This window comes from Scylla paramamosain, chromosome 20 (genome assembly GCF_035594125.1).
Source record: "Scylla paramamosain isolate STU-SP2022 chromosome 20, ASM3559412v1, whole genome shotgun sequence".
NCBI classification, from domain to species: Eukaryota; Metazoa; Arthropoda; class Malacostraca; order Decapoda; family Portunidae; genus Scylla; species Scylla paramamosain.
In genome coordinates this window covers 16,216,495-16,223,994 of record NC_087170.1, presented here as the reverse complement: position 1 = coordinate 16,223,994, position 7,500 = coordinate 16,216,495, and positions in this window count along the sequence as shown.

The window sequence follows — 7,500 nt, the reverse complement described above, 5'->3', positions numbered from 1 at the left end:
CTCTCCCTCCCCCATCCCACGCCACAGGCACCTCTACCCTACCACACCACGCCCTTTCACGCCCCAAGAAGCATTTATGACCGTTGTTGACCTCTCCTGTATCAATTCCTACCCCCTTCACCCCACACACACACACACACACACACACACACACACACCCACATATCAGGAGTAATAATAGTATCACACGTCATTCTCTCTCTCTCTCTCTCTCTCTCTCTCTCTCTCTCTCTCTCTCTCTCTCTTATCTTTAAAGAAAGTAGACGGAAAAACCGTTAAACTTCTAATTTTCCTTTTGGGTAACTGGTTTTGCTTTCATTATTTTTTTCTTTTGTCTTCCTCTTTATCTCTCTCTCTCTCTCTCTCTCTCTCTCTCTCTCTCTCTCTCTCTCTCTCTCTCTCTCTCTCTCTCTCTCTCTCTCTCTCTCTTACTTTTACTTTCTATTTTTTTTTAAGTAATTTCGTAAACAGGAATTTTAATCTAAATTTGCAAGCAACCTTTCGAAAGCGAGAGAGAGAGAGAGAGAGAGAGAGAGAGAGAGAGAGAGAGAGAGAGAGAGAGGAGAGAAGAGAGAGAGAGAGAGAGAGAGAGAGAGAAATTCCTTCTGAATACTGAAAGTTGATTGAATTACACACTTGTATGTTTGTTTGTATGTTTGTTTACTTTCTTCTTTGTTGTCTTAATTTATTATTATTAGAATCTCCTTTATTTATTGTCTGTTTAGCAATTCTCTTCTTTCTCCTAGACATTCTCTAGACATCTTCAATTTTCTTTTCATTTTCGTTCCTTCTTTCTTTCTTTCTTTCTTTCTTTCTTTCTTTCTTTCTCTTAGCGGATTTATTAAATTTCCTCTTTTTCCATTCTTTCATTTTCTCCTTTGCTATTCTCTTGTAGTGCGGAATTTCCCTCCATCTTTATTTACCTTTCATCTTTAATACCTATATATATATATAAAGAAAATACAGAAATTAAAAAAAAATGAAAAAAAACAATACGAATAAAAAGAATATCAGGTTAAAAAAAAAGAAAAGAATTACGCAAATACACCATCTAGATAGAAATTACATTCCAAACTCTCTCTTAAAACATTCTTCTCTCTCTTAATTCAACCCTTCTTCTTAACACAACCCTTTCATTTTAACAGCAGTCTCCCTCTTTTTCTAGTCTCACCCTCTTTCCTCTTCACTCTGATTCTCATTGTGTTTAGAAGCTGCTCGACTTCAACCATCACTTCTTCCTCTTGACTCTTCACTTTCCTTCATTTGAATTCCAGTCTTCTTTCTCTTGGTTTGTATCTTCTTTCCTCCTCCTCTTCTTCACTCGAACCTCTTTCATTTGACTTTCAGCCTTATTCCTTTTAGATTTTCTTTCTCAGTTCCTCCCCATCTCCTTTCCCTTCCCTCCCTTTTCTTGTCTCTCCTTCTCTTACCCTCCCCTTCTCTTATCTCTCCTTCTTCCATGCTCCCAATTCCTTTCCTTTTATTCCCTTCCTCTTCATTTCCAACTCCCAAACTCACAGGGGTTAAAAATATGAGTGTTTTTGCTTTCATATCTTTATTATAATGCTGTAATAGCCAGACAGCTTTGGAAAAAATATAGACTCTGTATTTTGACGCCATCAATACATACACACACACACATATCACCAGCATATCGTATTTTTTGGAATGTCTAGATAAGGGGAATATCACAATAATAATAATAATAATAATAATAATAATAACGTATACACAAGAAAAATAATGATAATACTTCATAATCTTACCAGGAATGACTTGTCGAATGATAACAATAACAATAACAATAAAAAGATAACAATAATAAATGCATTAATACTGTATGCAAAATAAACATGATTTCCCTTACATAGTTTCACTAATAACTTGTGATGCACAAGTAGAAAACATGTTTATGCATTTAATTCTCTGTTGCGCATTGGGTTAGAGGGGGGGAACTAGGAGAAAGAGGTGGGAAAACGAATTATGTATCCCTGGTTTATAAAAATAGAGAATGGAAAAGAGAATTACTTATTTCCTCTATTATTTTTAAAGGAAAATAAAGAAACATTTAATAAGAATTGATAAGGACAGTTAACCCTTTTGACTGCTATTGGACTGTATAACTCTGCTAGTTGATTTCGCATGACATTATTTAACAGAACTATAACTCTGGCCACTGAAAAGGCTAACACTAGCTCCATCATTCATTTTACCAGTGGTCTGCTTTCAAAAATCACTCCTCAAAGCTTAAAGTATCACTAGAACAATCGAATGAAGCTTTACGAGACACGCCATAGCAGTGGAAAGGTTAAGTCTACTAGTAACAATAACAACTTAGTGACTCACTCCAATCAACTAACCACTGATCTTCCAAACGCCCGGCGGGTATTTGCTCAAGTCAGGTAAGGAGGCGAGGCCGGCGGCGGCGGGGGAGGAGCCCGGGGAGGAGGAGGAGAAGGCAGAAGTATCAATGAAGGTGATTTTGCTCTCAGTGTTGCCGCCTTGTGTAGCTGCTTGAACCCCTCCTTGTGGAACCCTTTGGGACCCTGTTTACGGGCCCTTGGGAACCTCCTACAACTAGGCTGGGCATTTTCTAGAACTCCTTGGGAACTTCCCTGCAGTCCCCTCTAGAACTCCTCTGTGGAACCCTTTGGGGAGCTGCTGGAAACCCCTTGGGAACCTACTGGAATCCCTTGAGAACCTCCTATTACCAGTTGCGCAGCTTCTATAACTTGAGAACCACCTGAAGGCCTTCTAAGAGGTGACTGAGAACTCCCTACTTGCGGAATTCTCTGGGGAATTGGTGAAACCCCTTGGGTATTTTTCCTCAGTCCCTTGAAACTCACAAAGGCATCTTCTGAGCTTCCTCTTGGTCTTGAGGTCCTCTGCTTTGAAGCCTCGCCGAAGTTGATGCTAACGGAGGACGTGGCACCACCGGAGTACTCCAAGGAGGTGCTAAAGCCTCTGCCCTGATCTGATCCCCGATCTGTCTGTGTTCTTTGACCTCCTGGAACGCCTCCTGCGCCTCCTTCAGGTCTGCGGACGTTAGGATTAGCACGGCCGAGGCCGGAGACTGGCTTGGGTGGTGTTGCAGGGCGTGCTGTTTTGGTGTTCAGGGGTTGTAGTCCTTGTCTCAACCCTTGGCCTTGGCTCCTTGTGGCTTTTACTCTTCCCTCTGTGATGTCTTGTGGGTTGCCTTGTGGACTGAGTTTTACTGGCGTTATTGGTGCTCTTTTTCCACCATCCCTTCCACTTCCTCTTCCACTTCCACCTGTTACTGCTACTCTGCCTGCACCTCCTCCACTTAGTGCCTCTAAGAGTCCTGCAGGAGTCTCCACGTTTTTCTGATCTCCCTCTATTCCTGGAAGTTGAAGCAAAGGTTGTTCCGCTCTTACTCCACGTTGATCTCGTTGATCTCTGAATCCACCTGATTTCTGGCCTCCGAGACTACTGGGAACCTGGTGGACTTTCCTACTATCCACTTGCTGTTCACTTGACTCTTTTCTCACATTTCTGATTTCAGTATGGTCTCTGAATATTGCTTCATTATTCGTCCTCACCAACTCCAGTTTTACTGCTCCATTGAATCTGGGCGGTGTTTCCACTTGTCCTTTGCCCACTTGAGATCCTGATTCTCTTCCTCCGCCTGATCCACTTTGTTCCTCCGCCACGTAACGCACAAATCCACTGCCAAAGTCAGATTGTTTCAGACTTACTGGTCCACCACGATTTTTTACTCCCTCTTCCCCAATTCTTGATCCACCACTGATGACATCGGGATCTCTTCCATCTCCTATAATCAGTCTCACTTCATTTCCGCCTTCTTTTCTTCCTACTCCTACGATTTACTCCTCCTCGGTTGCTATTGCTAAGAACCTTCGGGGCTCCTCTTCCTTCTCTTCCTCTGCTAGATGTCTTCAAACTTTCTCCTCTTCCACTTTCTCCACTTTCTACTCCTGGTCTACTGATAAGGGTTACGGTTTCACTTCCACTTTTTCCTCCTCCTACACTTCCTCCTCTCAATGCCTGACCTCCAGCTCCAGTGTTAATAACCCTGATGCCTCCTGCTCCACCTGCTCCAGCTGTTCCTTCACCTCTCAGTCCGTCAAACGCTCCACTTTCCCCTAAGAAGATGACTTTGTTTCCATCTTCAGGGTCCTTCTCTCGACTTTTGCTCAGAATGGAGTTGATGATATCTTGAAGATCTGGTCCTCCTACTTGTCCTCCTCTAGCCGGCACGATCGTTCCAATTCCTCCTCCTCCTTCGGGTCTTCCTCCTACTGGTATGACCGCTCCACCTTCTGCTGCTACTCCTGAAAGTCTTCCTCCATCTCTTCCTCCTGGTGGTGATGCTGTCAAGCCTTCCCTTTCTCTGTTGATAGGAATCGGCCTGAGGTTTACAGGTCCTCCTTCAGGGACTCCTGCAGCAGCTCCTTGGTTCCTGTGCGCGATGATCTGCGAGCGTCCTTCCCCAAGCACCACGAACTCTTCTCCTCCTCCTCCTCCTTGAACACTGTTGATCCTGATGTTTCCTCTCACTGGTATGAATCCACTTTGGGGGGTGATGTCCTGTTGTCCTCCTCCTCCTCCTCCTCCTCCTCCTCCTCTCTCTATTCTAGTTCTTCCTTGGGCTCCTCCTCCAAGCAATTCCTGCAGTCTCAATTCATCTTGCAAAATTCCTCTTCCTCCTCCTCCTCCTCCTCCTCTTACTACGTCTCCGATGATTCGTTGTCCTCCTCCCTGTAGTAATATGTCTTCTCCTCCTCCTCCTCCTCCTCCTTCTCTTTCTCCTCCTTGGTTCAGCCTCAAGCTTCCTCTCCGAATAAAGTAGTCTCCATGGTCTATGGTCGAGCTGCTTACTCCTGCTGCTCCTCCTCCTCCTCCTCCTCCTCCTCCTCCTCCTCCTCCAATTACTCTTGTTACATCTCCTCCTGGAATGAAGATATCTCCTACTCCTCCTCCTCCTCCTCCTCCTCCTCCAATTACTCTTGTTACATCTCCTCCTGGAATGAAGATATCTCCTACTCCTCCTCCTCCTCCTCCTCCTCCTGCTGCTATTATTCTTCTTCCGTCTCCTCCTCCCCCTCCTCCTCCTTGAAGGAAGATATCTCCTCCTCCTCCTCTTCCTCCTCCTTGAAGGAAGATATCTCCTCCTCCTCCTCCTCTTCCTCCTCCTTGAAGGAAGATATCTCTTCCTCCTCCTCTTCCTCCTCCTCCTGCTATTATTCTTCTTCCATCTCCTCCTCCTCCTTGAACGAAGATATCTCCTCCTCCTGCTCCTCCTCCTAATACTCTTCCACCTCCTCCTCCTCCTCCTTGAATGAGGACATCTGCTCCTAGTCCTCCTCCTCTAACTATTAGTCTCTCTGCTTCTCCTCCTTGGTGGGCAATATTTCCTCCTCTTCCTCCTCCTATCACTCTTTGTCCTCCTCCTTGAATGATAATCTCTTTTCCTCCTCGTCCTCCTCCAACTACTCCTCCTCCCTCCTATTATTCTTTGTCCCTCTCCTCCTTGAATGATGATCTCTTTACCTCCTCGTCCTCCAACTAATCCTCCTCCTCCTGCTACTTGTATTCCATGTCCTCCTCCTCCTTGAACTAAAACGTCACTTGCTCTTCCTCGTCCACCTCCTCCTGCTCCAAGTATTTGTTGCCTCACTACCTCACCTCTCTTCTCTCCTCCTCCTCCTCCTCCTCCTCCTCCTCCTCCTCGTCCTTGAGCCAAAACATCTGGTCGTATCCCCTCGTCTCTTCTCACTCCTGGTCCCTCAAGCCCTTGTTGCTTCTTCACTCCAGCCTCGTCTTCCAGACCGTCAGTGAAGGAGCTGATAGGACCGCCCTCTCCTGGCACCACCACTATGCCAGAGGTGTCATCCCCGTCTAGGGCGCCCTGGATCATTGACAGGCTCTTCTCAATACCTTCCCTGGTCAGCACGCCGTCAGTCAGGAAGCCGAGGTGGGGGACTTTAGTAGAACCTTCCCCTTTTGCACCTTCTTCAGTAGTGGGTCTTTGTTCAGGGGTGCCCCGGGTCAGGTCACTTTGTTTCCTCAGGGCATCGTTCTGGGGACTGAGTGATCGCTCTACTTGGCATTGCGAGACGGGAAGGCCCGCTACTACCAGCAGGGCGGCGGCACAGGCCACCGTCACCGACTTCTGCAGGAGAGAGGAGTGGATTTTGTGCATTTGGTAAAGAGTTGAAGGAATACAAAGGAAGAAAGAAAGAACAAACAGCATCAGGAATAAGGACGAGGAAAGGCGAGGACAAGCAAAAGGACGAAAAGAAGAAGAAGAAAAAGAAAAACAAGAATAAGAACAAGAACAAGATTAGTGGACCTCGTGAACTTGGTAAGAAGAAGAAGGAAGAGGAGTGTGAGAAAGAGGAAAGGAAAAGGAGGAGGAGGAGGAGGAAAGGGAGGAGGAGGAGGAGGAGGAGGAGGAGGAGGAGGAGGAGGAAAATGACTGGAAATGATGAGTGGTAAAGATGGAAGAGAGAAAGTGGCGAGGGAGAGGAGGGAGGGGAAAATGTGAGTGAAAGGATGAGAGAGAGAGAGAGAGAGAGAGAGAGAGAGAGAGAGAGAGAGAGAGAGAGAGAGAGAGAGAGAGAGAGAGAGAGAGAGAGAATGAAAAAAAAAGAAATGGAAAGAAAGAGGTAAAAGCAGAGAAGGCAGGAAGGAGGGAAGGGGGCGAAAAGAGAAAGGAAAGAAGAGAGAGAGAGAGAGAGAGAGAGAGAGAGAGAGAGAGAGAGAGAGAGAGAGAGAGAGAGAGAGAGAGAGAGAGAGAGAGAGAGAGAGAGAGAGAGAGAGAGAGAGTGGAAAAACAAGGTGCATGTGAAAAAGAGAAAGGAGAGAAGACAGGGGTGAAAAAAAATGATATAGAAGCATATTTTTCTTTGGTCAATATATTTCTATGAATATTTTAAACTGTGGTACCAAATTCCATCATTATTACCATCACCATCATCACCACCCTCACTATCACGACCACCACCACCACCACCACCAAAACAATAACAACAACACACTACCATTACCACTGTCACCACCACCACCACCACCACCACCACCAAACAACAACAACAATAGTTACCACTGCTACTACTATTCCTACCACCACCACCATCACCACCACTACAACGAAGACAAATAAAAGCACCACTAACAGAAACATTTAAAGTACCCACAAGCAAATTCCTAGAAAACAAACAAACAAACAAACATACACCATTACAAAACACACATAACAAACCAACAAGCAAGAAACCAAGTACATAAACAAACAAACAAATCCACTTTTGAACCTTCAATAGATGCGCACTGTTTACCCTGCCCGGTTTCATATGTAAACAAACACATGAGAGGGATGTCAAGAGAGAAGGTACGGGAGATGCTTACCATATCGCAGCCGAGCACGGACTGACTTGCCCAACCACCCGCCTTGCCTTCTTATATACCCCCAGCCAGTGCCTCCTCTCAGACCCTTTCCCTGATGCCAAGTACAGG